We start from the raw sequence: 14,435 nt of genomic DNA, 5'->3' as shown, positions 1-14,435 counted from the left end.
AGTCATTAACAGAGACATTGAAAGAAAAAGATTACTGAGAAAAAAAAGGCAGTAAATGATAAATCTCTGCTGCCCATCATTATTTCAGGGAAACTGGACTCTTTCCAAAAGCAGGCACTTTGTGCCTAGCTATGCAGCAATGAAAGAACCATTTGGGGTCAGCACTAACTGTAAAATAAATGGACAGCCAAGGAGCCCCTCATTAGTCAGCCTGACTGGAGACAGAAGAATATTTGATGATCACTTTATATTCGGTCCCTGAAGGTGAGCACAATTAAGGCAAGCCAAAATGGTGATGGCTAATGGGATGCCACTGGGATTCAAACATTGTGTAGATTCCCGTGGCATGTGAAATCAGAGCCAGTAACGCAATTCTGTGGCCTAATTAAAAACAACAATGGAAATTTAATGAACACTGTGTTAGTGCAATGAGAAACATTTGTAATTTTTTTAAAAATTGCCCTAACAAGAGAAGATTGAACATTTGTGAGATTTGAAAAAAACCCAGGTGGCCAACGGATCAGAAGGTCAAACATATTTCACTAGTGCTTTTAGTTTCCCGTAGGAATTATAAACAGAAGGATCTCTGAGAAACTTGCTGCAAGAAAAATAGCTTTAGCAGCACCTGAACTATAGCGAGCAAAGGTATTTCAATGGCATTCATTGTAGCCTGAAAGAAGAAATTGCTCACTTCTCTGGGTGAAACATATTAACCTCCAACAGGCAATGAGTCAATAAAAATGACTTAAGACTCCTTTCTGGCCTTAAAGTCTGTGAATCTATGAATACCAGAACAACACCTGTGCGAAGCCAACTGCTTGTCATTCATACCACGAGCTTCTTTATGCTTCCTGTCATATTAAAAGGACAATGTTCTTCACTATTTTCTCACTTGCACATCTTAAAAGACTTTGTAATCATATGCCAGAGACTTTGTGAGTTGCTTCTACCCTCTGGATGACCTGTTTGGAAGCTGGGAACTTGGGATACGTGTGCAGAATCGCAGCTATGCTGCTACCGGCACCTGATAAATGTGATGACACAAATAGGCCCAGGCTTTTTTGTTTGTTTATTTTTACCAAATCATACCCTCCAAACTAGAGATTTCACATAAATCCTGAATGCAGGTCTGTAGCTCCCACAGCTCTGTCAGCAGTGACTGCAGAAGGTGAGCCCTCTTTTTACTTGCATCACAAGACACAACAAGGCAAGAGCATCTTCTAATGAAACAATTCCTTAACCATGAAGTTTTGAGCACGTACTAACATAAAAAGCTCTTCTCTGAGGTAGGGAGCAAAATGTCAGTGCCCCTTAGGGAGGCTGTAGGAGAAGAAATGGTTTTCCAAAAGCCAAGGCAGATGGGAGGGGAGACAGGCAGAGAGAGGAGGTGGCTGAAAAGTCCTCTCTTGGTGCTCAGGCATCGCTGTCAGGGAAAGCAGCCCAGGTCTCTCCCTGACTGCAGCAAGCAGTCACATCCCTGGGGGGTCAGGGCAAGAAGGGGTTCACTGCTCTGCTGTAGCCCCACTCACAGGAGTGCCACAGCTTGTGCAACAGCAAGGGCTTTCTGATTGCAGCTCCACAGCCTGTCCCTTGCAATGCTGCAGTCTGCCAGCCGCTTTTCTGGGTGGCCAGTCACCTTCTTACCTGCTGGGGCAGAGCTTCATACCCCTGTATCCAAAGAGCTGCCATCCTCCTGGCTTTGCACTCCCTGTTCTGGACCACAGTCGTGGCTGTTGCACAGGATTTCTTATGAGAAGCCATTGCCAACACTTTGTGAACCACCTTTTCTGGCATTCTTTCCCTCTTCACCCTTTGTAGGTTTTTTGTCTTACCTGAAATGTCTGTTCCCACACAAGCTGATGTCCCTCAGTTCTTTATATCATCAGTCATGTCCAGACATACTCTTCATAAAACATCCACATGGATGGTGTTGGATAGAACAGTGAGGTAATCATTCACTTTGGTGATTTATTACTGGTGCATAGGGTGTCTAGGGCTTCTGTATTTTAAGTTTGTAATAATTTCCTCTGAATTTATGGCTACCAAGCCTAAAAGATCTTGATTCTTGTTGTCTCTTCTTTTTGCATTTCATCCACAAAATGTTGTATCTTTATCTCTAAGACAGATATTTCTACTTTCAAAAAAAATGGCTTCTCTGCCTCTCTCGCTTTCATCTAGCAGCCTGGAGGATACCTAGGGGATCATTACTGTCTCAGGAGTGCTACCCTTCTTCTCTGCAAACTGTTTTATTACCCAAAATCCCTTAAGCACAAGGTTTTAGAATAATTCCTTATAGCATCTTTGGGTGATGAAACATGTGGCGAGAGTCTTTCTTTATTAAGTATGCTTGTAAAACTGCAATATTTTTAATATCATCTCAAGACTCTACTGTACTTTACCAAGGCTACGGTGGGAGGCAGCATGCAGTAGTAGACAAGGCACTATACCTTGACTCAGGACTGCTGGGGTCTTTTCTGTCTGCACGTCTCCCTGTCCTGTGGTTTTGGGCAAGATATTCCTCCTCTGGGCCTCAGGTTCTTTGTCAACAGTAAAGAGCGCTGATCCCAGCTTCCCACTGCTGTCTGTCAGGTACAGATGCAAAGAGTATGTCATGTGGATACGGTCATTTTTTTTGTTAAATCCATCCTTTTGACAACCTATATGAATAAATAGGTCCTAAAATTAGATCACTGTGATGTCAGTTTATTTTATTTCATGAAATCTAGGAACCTGGTGAAAGCAGAGGAGGGAATCTGCTGGAAGATATGTGGAGTGGTATCCAGTCAGGTTCTGCTCCTGTTCTTTTATACATTTGATGTGAATAGAGCATTTCTGGTTCCCAGCTAATTACTATAAGTGTGATCTCACCTGTTATATCCACACAGAAAGTAGGAATCTAATTCAGACCTCTAAAGTTCCCACTATAGTTGAGAGATACAGAGACTCCTTGAAGAGCAGTTCATCCAATAGTTAGGACACTACACATGTACAATGGCATCTTTATCTGCTACTTTATCTACTAAAGATACTACATCTTTATCTACTAAGGCTGATCAGGGCAATTAATGCAATTAAGGCCTTACATCCTCAGATTATATTTTTATAGTTGCATTTCTTTGGTTACTCATAGTCTTTCTGTGAAAAAGTAGTCTGCTAAACCCCTTCTTCTAAGTTGTTTTCAAGTGATGTAATCTTGGGTAACAGCAGAAAATCTTTTCATTATTCTTTAAATACATGATTTGGCATTTTAGGCTGTTGATTTTTTCCTCCACTTCTAGTACTTTGAATCTAAAGATCATCCATTTGTTTCTTGTTTTATATCTTCTGACTCCTTTATATCGATCATTTCTCATAACACAATGTCATAGGTAGGTTTTGTCACCACATTTCCACATTTAATTTCCACTTTTTTAAAGTGAAAATATTTTAAAAAATCAGTCACTGGGCTACTTTCCTCCAGACAGCGCATTCCGTTTCAGAAGTACTTACTGCTGTTTATTCTCTAACTAATTCCTTATTCACCTGAAATTTCCTCTGGTAATTTCCATCCTCTGCAATTTCCCACATGGCATGGAAGACCAGACAGATGAAATCTACTGCATTTCTTTTATCTAGAAAATCAGCTAGCAAAGAACAGTCAGGTTATATAAAAGCGATTTACATTCTGTAAACCCGAGCTGCAATTTATCTCATTCTCCATTTTTTCATTCTCTCAGGTTTCTTTTTCCATTAAGATGTCAGTGTCCTGAGGGCACTAATAGGCCTTAATTGCCCTGATCAGCCTTGCCTGAGCCTCCACTCATCCTTTCCAGCTCCTTCAGGAACTCCCAGCCTTCCCTGTTCCCTGACAATAGGTCCTTAAATTTCTCATACTTCTGAGACCAAAATAATGGGCCTGTAGTTACATAAATAACACTTTTAACCATCCTTAAATACCATCACTGCATTTTCATGATTTCCCTGACTTGAGATATGTGTTGGAAGCACTGCTATTAGACCAATAACTTCAGGTCTTTGAGAAATCTTTAATGGAGATGACGCACTCTCCCTGATCTGAACTCGTCAATCTCTCTGATGTTTTTGTGTGCACCTCACTTCTGGTAATTTTTATTTCTATATTCTTAATCACAGAGCTGTTCTGCCTTTGCCCATATGCTCAGCAGCAGCATCTTTGCTAACGACCGAGAAGTACAACAACCATGTTTCATCAGAAAACATCTTTCTGTAGATCCCTATTCAGTTAGGTTGTTAAGTACATGAGCAGTTTAGTTTGTGGCCCGTGGGAAAATTTGCATGTTTAAACACTTCACTATATTGGACACTTGCACCCAATCGCCAAGCTCGCTGTCACAAGATTAGTGACTTCTGCACTTTAACTCACATCATGTAATCTTCAAGCATTTCAAGGAGCTGACACAGGTGTCAAGAGACACTTGCTAAGGCTAAATATTGGAGCCTGCATTTTAATACGGTACTTTATTACAGGCAAGTATTCCCCTCTAGCAGCCATGCACCATATGGTTATCTAGTTTCACACATATTGCTAACCCCAGACTGCCTTAATGCAAATAAATCATGGCATTCTCCTAATATATTGGCGACAGCATCTGTTATCCTGCACCTGTCACTGCTGCAGCAACAGAATGATTTATGGTTCTTAACTTCAGCTCATTACCAAACAGCACATAGATAGACACACATGACACCAACAGTTTGGGGGACAGGTGGAAGTGGCAGCGTCACAGACTTCACGCATTATTTCCTGACAATGTCAATGCTCTCTGATGGACAGTTCATCTGAGAATCTCATCTAGAAACCGGTTACTCACCAACATCTGTATGCTTCTTTGATAACTGGAGCATAGCTTAACATCTACTCATTTCACTTGTTATACGTTACATGAGCATCATCCAAAATACTTGTCTGCACTGGAGAAATGAAGGTCAGTACATGGGTTTAGAGTACAAAAGAAAATAAGTCTTCTAAATCTTTCTTGTTTTCAACTTAATTTAAAGGTGATTTTAAAATATTTGATTGTATATATATTGTATATATATAGTGTGTATATATATACATATACTATATTGTGTGTATATACTATGTAGCTGTGGTGGTTTCACACTGATGGGCAGCTCAGCTCCACCATGCCACTCTCTCACTCTCCCCTTGAAAAGTACAGGGGGAGAAAAAGCAATGAAAAAAGGCTCAAGACCTGAGGAAAGGACGGGGAGATCACTCAATAATTATTGTCATGGGCAAAATAGCGCAGGGAGATTAATGTAATGTATAACCTATTACAAACAAACTAGAGCAGTGAGAAACTGAAAACAAACTAAAAACACCTTCCCACCGTCCACACTCTTCTACAGACACTCTGCCCCTGCTCCACGTGGGGTCCCTCCCACGGGATGCCATCCTTTCCGAACTGAGCCTGCGGGGGCTGCCCACAGGCTGCAGCTCTTCAAGAACTGCTCCCACACGGCTCCGTACCACGGGGTCCATCCCCAGGAGCAAACTGCTCCAGCACGGGTCCTCCAGGGGGGGCAGCTCCCCCCAGACCCCCTGCTCCTGCGTGGGCTCCTCTCCACGGGCTGCAGCTCCGGCCCGGGGCCTGCTCCTGCGGGGGCTCTCCCTGGGCCGCAGCCTCCTCCAGGCCACATCCACCTGCTCCACCGGGGGCTCCTCCACGGGCTGCAGCGTGGAGATCTGCTCCATGTGGGAGCCATGGGCTGCAGGGGGACAGCCTGCTCCACCAGGGGCCTCTCCACGGGCCGCAGGGGAACTTGTGCTGCGTGCCTGGAGCACCTCCTGCCCTCCAGCTGCACTCACCTTGGGGGCTGCAGGGCTGCTTCTCTCTCAGCTCTCACCCCTCTCTCCCAGCTGCTGTAGCACAGCAGATTTCCCCTTCCTTCAATCTGCTCTCCCAGAGGCACAACCAGTGTTGCTTATTGCCTCAGCTCTGGCCAGCAGCAGGTCCCTTTTGGAGCCGTCTGGAGCTGGCTCTGCTCTGACCTGGGGCAGCTGCTGGGCTCTGCTCACTGAGGCCACCCCTGCAGCCCCCTGCTACCAAAACCTTGCAACATAAGCCTAATAAAATAGCTTAGAGAAAACAGACCTACTACTTGTGTAAGAACAAGTAAAGAAATATATTCATAAGTTGATGAATAAAAAATGACTGCAATCTTGTTTTAACAGTGCTCTTTATTAAAGACAGGATGAATTTCACCTAACCTTATCAATGTCATACACATGTATGTCTTTTGTGGCCCTATGGACAATGAAAAACAATTCCTCATGTTTTAAAAATAGATGTCAGAGATAACTGCGTCTTAAGGAAGTGTGGAAGAAGTTTTTACATTATATGCCCAAATTTAATCATGTACAAGGAGATCAATCCCAACACTTTTCTCAACAATACGGTTAGAAATTAGCAGGCTTGCTCAGACGAAATGAATAATCTGTCTGTTTTCCACATTTTTTTTCAGACGTTCCTTGCCCTAGCTGCCATCTACCAGCTGACTGTGCTGTTGTATGTTACCAAGAAACTCTTATTGATATCTGGCTATTTCACAGTGTTTAAATAGAACAGTAAATAATTTAACTTACAAACTGTTTGAACACTATGAAAATAATTCAAACAGCCTGTAATACTACCAAACACCTTGAAAACGTTTGCTTAGGAGAGTCTTCTGTTTTCTCCTATTATTCCATTTCAGCTTTCAGAAATACCACACTATATGCTTGGAGGCCAGCAGAACATGGTTTCCTTCATTTGCACATAACTATAACACCTTGGACAGCAAAATGAGCTGGACCAAAAGTGCATTTCTGCATAGTCCTTCTTCTCTTTCCTGACCAAATAGGAGCAACTGAGTTTCTAGTGCCTAATAATTTTATACGTCAGTACAGGCATCCAAAGGGCAGACTGTCATTGAATGTGCTATTCATTCATACCAAGACTCCACAAATGACACCTAATCTGGTCAGAAATTTTCTGTAACAAATTGTTGTTGTAGAGTCTTTCATTCACATCACTTTCATAATTGCCTGATTACGTGCCAGCTTGCCTGCTTCCACAGCAGCCCACCAAGAGATCCAAACTTCAGAGGCTTCTGCTCTTGAGCTCTGTGACTACAGAGGATTAAACATGACAGCTAAACTCACTTTCTTCAAAAAATTGCCAGCTGTCTAATTATAGCATACACACTTGAGTAGTTACCTCTCCAATCAGATTCTTAGCAGCTCTGTCCTGTCCCAAACAAGAAGTCTTGCTGGATCTTTAACTCCAAAGCTCTCAGACTCTTTCATAGGTCACCAAGCTGTATATTGTGAAATGGGATCCCTGCAGTGTGCCTACAATTAAATATTGAGGAATTTTGGCTCCATGAAAATATCTTGGGTATTAACTTTATGTCCCAGTTCTCAAAACATTTTTTTTTTTCATGGATGTGGAATTTGCTTTTTCAGCAAACTGTGTGAAATAGACACCTTGCACAAACAGTTCACTGGAGTTTTTATATTTCTTTGATGCCGTACTACAAGATTTTCAAGCTTTTTAGATTTGCAAAATTGCAATTAGGACACTTAATAGGATTTTCAAAAAGGCCTGTAGGCATCTAATTCCGCTGATTTCAAATGTGTTTTCTCACTCTGCATATTGAAAACAAACATTTATGAAGTTAATTTCTTATCTCTGTGGAAAAGTGCTCTGTAACAAAGGACAACGGTCCTTAGATTAGAGTTTTCATAGTCTATATATTATGAGAATTAATGATGTTCTAAGGTTGTGCCTTAGAGCCTGGATGATATTTAAAATATAAAATCATTGTCAAATTGTTAGCAAAATATTGCTGTTTCCTAAAAATTGCAAATGTAGATTCCCATGGATGAGTGGAAAGCGGTCTATGAGAACGCACATAAATAGTCTTTCAGATATTGGGCCAAATTCTGCCTTCACATAAACACATAAAGTCTCAATATTTTAATGAGAATTCATAAATTGTAAGTCAAGACAGTTTGGCTAATGCTTGGCAAATAAATTTTAGAGCTTTTCTTGGAGGAGCTGTAAGTCACAAATTTCATTTTTCTATTAAAATTGAGCTGGCTTAGACAAACTGCAATTCTCAGTCAACTGCTTCTCCCATATGAGAAACAAAAAATACTACGCCAACCTTATGCTTCCAAGTGAAAATACATCATCAGCGTTATTAGTTATTTAAGGATGGATCCAAAGCCTGTGGAAGTGTACCATTTATTTTAATAGACTTTTGAACAAGTTTTTTTCAGAATGATAAACAGATTAACAGTAAATGGAAAATACCACAAAATGCAATCTCAATCTTCCTTCATTGGTTTAGATCTCCTACAGTTGGAAAACTATCCTGTACAAGCTATGAACATTTTTCTGATGAGTGAAACTACATATGCAGTTGAATCTGCATATAGAAATCAACATTTTTCATGTTTTATCCTTTTTTATTATTATTATTTACCTGCATTTTATATATAGGCTATTTCAACTTGAAACATAGCAGCCTGAAAGGAAGTGGGAAAGTTGGTAAGAAATTTATTTTATTGTTTCAATACTCCAAATGAAATACAAAAGACAAAGAAATTATTGTTGTCTATAAGAGAGAAAGCTATTTCTGGTTGACTTTAAAATGTTTCTGTAGATTACTAACAATTACGTAAAAATAGACTTACTTAACAAATCAACAGCTGTCAGATTAATATTCTTTAGGAAAATGACTAATGTTACCATTTTTCTAAATTTGATCATAAATTTTATGAAATGTAGTGCTTTTCTTAGAGTTCCGGATGCTTTGAAGACAATAATAACATAGGCATCCCAGCCAAATTAAGTTTCTAATCCTTAGAGCTAAAGAGAAAGGAGTGTGCCAAAGGACAAAAAAATATATATGTATATAAGCCTGTAGGGATTTTTATCCCAAATCATAGTTATCGTAACTACTAGGATTTACCAGCAATGAACTACTGTTAAGGTTACTGTTAAGGTTGTGTGCATCACTTTAGGTCTTTAGGTCTTATTATACTCTCTTTATATTATAGAATCACAGAATGGTTTGGGTTGGAAGGGACCTGAAATCCCACCCAGTTCCACCCCCCTGCCATGGGCAGGGACACCTCCCACCAGACCAGGTTGCTCAAAGCCCCATCCAGCCTGGCCTCGAACACCTCCAGGGATGGGGCATCCACAGCTTCTCCTGGCAGAGCCTGTTTCAGTGCCTCACCACTCTCTTAGTAAAGAATTTCTTCCTTATATCTAATCGAAACCTATCTTCTTTTGGTTTAAACCATTACACCTTGTCCAGTCACTACACTCCCTGATATGGAGTCCCTTTCCTGCTTTCTCGTAGGCCCCCTTTCGATACTGGAATATTTTATAACGGCTCTTTGACCTGTCCATCACAATCCTACCATTGAATGTGTATTAAGGGGAAAAGAGGATGTGTACGGTGGATGTTCTTCATATTCTTGTGTCCTGGTTTCAGTTAGGACAGAGTTAATTTTCCTCCTAGTAGCTGGCAGGGTGCTATGTTTTGGATTAGAATGAGAAGAGCGCTGATAACATGCTGATGTTTTAATTGTTGTAGAGCAGTGCTTACACCAAGCCAAGGACTTTTCAGCCTCTCTCTGTCCTGCTAGCGAGCAGGCTAGGGATGCAGCAGGAGCTGGGAGGGGACAGACCCAGGACAGCTGACCCAAACTGGCCAAAGGGGTATTCCATACCATCTGACATCATGCTGAACAATATATAGGGGTGGCTAGCCGGGGTGGAGGGGGGGCCGGCTGCTCGGGGATAGGCTGGGCATTGGTCAACGGGTGGTGAGCAATTGCATTGTGCATCACTTATTTCGTACACATTATTACTATTAATACTATTATTATTATTATTATTATTGTTATTCTTTTCCCTGTCTTAATAAACTGTCTTTATCTCAACTCACAGACTTCACTTTCCCGTTTCTCTCCCCCATCCCAGAGAGGGAGGGGGGAGGGTGAGCGAATGGCTGTGTGGTATTTGACTGCCAGCCGGGCTAAACCACAACATCTTGATAACAGGAGAAAAGAAAAAAAAAGGCTTTCAAGTGCAAATTTCAATAATTACCTAGATTCTTTGATTTGCCAAAACTGAAAAGACCAAGAAAGCAGAAAAGTAGAAATTAACTGGTGACTTGCAGACACTTTTTCCATATCCTTCAAGTGTGCTTTTTGTCATAATCCGTCCATACCACAGAGGCTCCCACATCCTAGAGGAATTAACGTACAACTTCCATTCAATTAAAACAAAAAACAAACAAAAAAAACCACTCTCTTTTTGAACCACACTGATCCAGTAACCTTCTAGACATCAAGATCACATATACACTCATTCAGAAGTTTCACATAAACAGTTGCATTACAAGACTTTGAAATAAAGGGTTCATTATGTCAAATACCTAGCTTATAAGTAAACTTTTGCCAATTGCAACTCCCTTTTTCAATGCAACCTCAAAAAAATCATGTAGTTGTATTTATACGCTCCTTTTAGCTGCAAATATCAAAGTGCTTGCAAAAATTTTATTATCCTCACAAACAGTCCAATAGAGTAGTAAAATCTGTAGTAGTAGTGATCTGTTTAAACCACAAGAAGATCGAATGGCAAAGATTAAGCCACTTTCCTGAGATCATGTATAAAATAATTCTTTTCTACTCACTAGATATTGCTTCCTCTTTAACTGTGATGACACCATCATTACCAACCAGTCAGCCTCACCTCAGTGCCCAGTAAGATCATGGAACAGCTCTTCCTGCAAGTCAAGTCAAAGCATATGGAAGACAGGGAGGTGATTAGAGATACACAACATGGCTTCACCAAGGGCAAATCATGCCTGACTGATCTGGTGGCCTTCTACAATGGAGTGACTGCACCAGTGGACAATGGAAGAACAACAGATGTCACCTACCTGGACTTCTGTAACACCTTTGAGATGGTCCCCCACATCATCCTTGCCTCTAAATTGGAGAGAGATGGATTTGATGGATGGACTTTTAGATGGATAACAGATTGGCTGGATGGCCACTTCAAAAGAGCTTCAGTGGCTCAATGTGCAAATGGAAACCAGTAATGAGTGATGTTCCTCAAGGGTCCATACTGGTACTATTACTACATACTATTTAATACCTTCATTGATAGCAGGATTGATACATTGATACAGGATTGATACATTGATAGCAGGATTGATTACACTGATAGCAGGAGAACACCCCAGCAAGTTTGCAAATGACACCAAGCTCAGTGGTGTAATTGACATGAGAGGTGGAAAGGATGCCATCCAATGGGACTTGGACAGGCTTGAGAGGTAGGCCTACATGAACCTCATGAAGTTCAACAAGGCCAAGTGCAAGGTGCTGCACCTGGGTCAGGGCAATCTCAGACATCAATACAGCCTGGTAGATGAATGGATTGAGAGCAGCCCTGAGGAGAAGGACTTGGGGGTTCTGGTGGGCGAAAAACTCAACATGAGCTGGCAATGTGAGTTTCCAGCCCAGACAGCCAACTGTATCCTGAGCTGCATCAAAAGAAGGCATGGCCAGCAGATCAAGGGAGATGATTGTCCCTCTCTACCTTGCTCTTATGAGGCCCCACCTGGAGTACTGCATTCAGCTCTGGGGTCCCTAGCACAAGAAGGACATGGACCTGTTTGAACAAACCCAGAGTAGGTCCCCAAGGATGAACAGAGGGCTGGAGCACCTCTCCTGTGAAGACATGCTGAGGGAGTTGGGGTTGTTCAGCCTGGAGAAGAGAAGGCTCTGGGGAGACCTTATTGGGGCCCTTCAATATAGAAAGAGGGTTTATAAGAAAGATGGAGAAAGATATGGCCTGCAGTAACAGAACATAGAACAATGGTTTTAAACTGAAAGAAGATAGATTACAACTGGATATGAAGAAAAAATTCTTTACTATCAGGGTGTTAAGGCATCAGAACAGGTTGTCCAGAGAAGCTGTGGATGCCCCATCCCTGGAAGTGCTCATGGCCAGGTTGGATGGGGCTTTGGGCAACCTGATCTACTGAGAGATGACAGGGAGGTTGTAACTAGGTGATTTTTAAGGGTCTCTTCCAACCCCAACCATTCTATGATTTTGTGGTTGTTCATTTATGTCAGAACTGTGTTGAAATAATTCCACTGCCTTGCAATAAATGATGGAAATAAAATGAGAATGTAGTCCATCAAGTGTGGCATTTCTATTTCTGTTGCCATTTGCCCTTTGTCACAATTATAAATACAAATTTGGTGTTTCATATGTGTCTTATCAGATTGAGCTTCCAGACCGTACAGTTCACTGAAGCTGAAAGTAGAATGCCTCACTAGGGAGACCCAGACTAAATGGAAACAGTAAAAGGTCACCTGAAAGGTATTTTACTTTCTAAACTGCATGTGGAAATTATATTACTTGTGCAGTACCGTAATAGGATGGATCTCCATTTAAAGAGGTAACTATATAGAAACCTCATTGTGCTAATACTGTCTTTCAATAATGCAATTGCTTCATTAAATGAAGCACCTGCTTTTTTTAGTTAAAATTAAGGAATAGAAAGGATTTAAAAATGATTTATTTGCTGTCCACCTGCATATGCTTAGAGAAACAGAAACGGATTATCCACAGGTTAGGTAGAAAACTCATTATGGCAGAGTCTCTTCAGAGACAGTGATTTGCAAGTTTGACTTCTTTGGCTCTCATTCGATTCCATGCAGAAGATAAAACACCGCACTGAATGCTCTTATTAATGTACTCAGTTACTACCTGGGATGTTACACTGCCAGTCTAGACATACGAAGTGTTATGCATGACAGAATAGAAAATAGTTTTCTCAAAACAGTTTTCAGGGTTGTTTTCAAATAGGTTTATATAAATGAAAGTGTATCAGCCACAATTTCATTTTGGTGAATCCTAGCGAATCAATCTTTACTAAGTTTCCATTTAGCTGACTTCAACATCTTTTTGTCTCTTGAACAGTTTTCAAACTATATTAAGTTCCTGAATTACTGTTGCTAGACATTATCTATATCTATTGCAGCATAAAAATTAAAGATTAAAAGCCTAACACTTGCATTTGTCATTCAGTATGTTTAAAATTTCTTGTCACTCAGGAGTGATTCTGTTTCTGAATGCTTTGACAACTCCAGTTCCAAATTGCCCTAACAATGAACGTATAACAATTCTTGGACAACATTTCAATATAAGTGACATAATTATTAACATTTCTGCTGACAATTTAAGATACATATTCTAAGCTATACCTGAGTTCCTTTAGATTCAGCCAGCCATGTCCTGTTGCCTTCCTTAGCTGACCTTGAACCATCATGCTTCATCCTGTGTCGTCAGCCTATCATATAATTGCAGATGGAACAGATCCACAGCAGGCAGGAACAGAACCTGGTTCCTCAGTGGCAGCTGAGTGTCTTTTGTCCGCCTATCAGTAAACATACAGGAGGCTTTGTCCACCTCTGCTTTGCCTCTGTTGACATGAATTAATGTGCAAAATAGTTATAGACAGTTACATGAGATCAATGGTTTTCAATGTGTACTCACCTGGACATCTCTGGACAGCTTCTTGGAGATCCACATAAGATAGTTAAGCAAATATAACTTAAGTGTCTTAAATTTGCTTCATTGATAACTTTTCAGTTGAAAACCATGACAATTAAACTAGATCCATATATTCCTTTGCAAAAGAAAATGTAGCAAATCAAGAGCAGCGAGCTAACTCCGTGATACTTTTTTAAAAATGTATCTTTAAGCACATACTGATGTTTATTATTTCATTTCTGAATTCTTTGTGACTTCTTTTTTGATATTGAGGTGCTCAGAACAGTTCATTGTTGTGGCAGCCTCTAATATCTAATAGCCATTTAACATCTCTGTGCACTCTGGTATCCTGTACCTTTTCACAGTCAGAGCTATTTTTTCTTCCTGCCCCAAAGGCCTTAAGTAGTCTGTCGTTCTTTTTCTCATCTTTTGGTCACTTTTTCTAGCAAGCAATATGATTAACGTCTCTTTGAGAAATGTCAGGCAGCATTCACTCCACCGTAATTCAACTATACCAGTTCTCTTCCACATTTATTAAACAAACTGGCCCTTCCGTTACTGCCACCGCTGTTAGCACTCATTAGTTGTACTGCAGGAACACTACTGCCTCAGCTTCATCCTGGTAGGCACTCCGCTAATGCGTGACAAATAATGGAACCTATTATCTAGAAAAAAAAAGGGGGGGAAACAATAGATAAGACAAGTAAATAAGAGGAAGTGCAAACTAATCATAGGAAACAATTTATGCCAAATTTATTATACAGGGGAAGACAGACAATAAAATTAATTCTGGCAACAGGTGAGCTACTCTGTATATGTAATTACAAACATGATACGAAA

The sequence above is a fragment of the Cygnus olor genome, chromosome 1 (assembly GCF_009769625.2).
Source record: "Cygnus olor isolate bCygOlo1 chromosome 1, bCygOlo1.pri.v2, whole genome shotgun sequence".
NCBI classification, from domain to species: Eukaryota; Metazoa; Chordata; class Aves; order Anseriformes; family Anatidae; genus Cygnus; species Cygnus olor.
Note: the sequence above shows the minus strand (reverse complement) of the source record.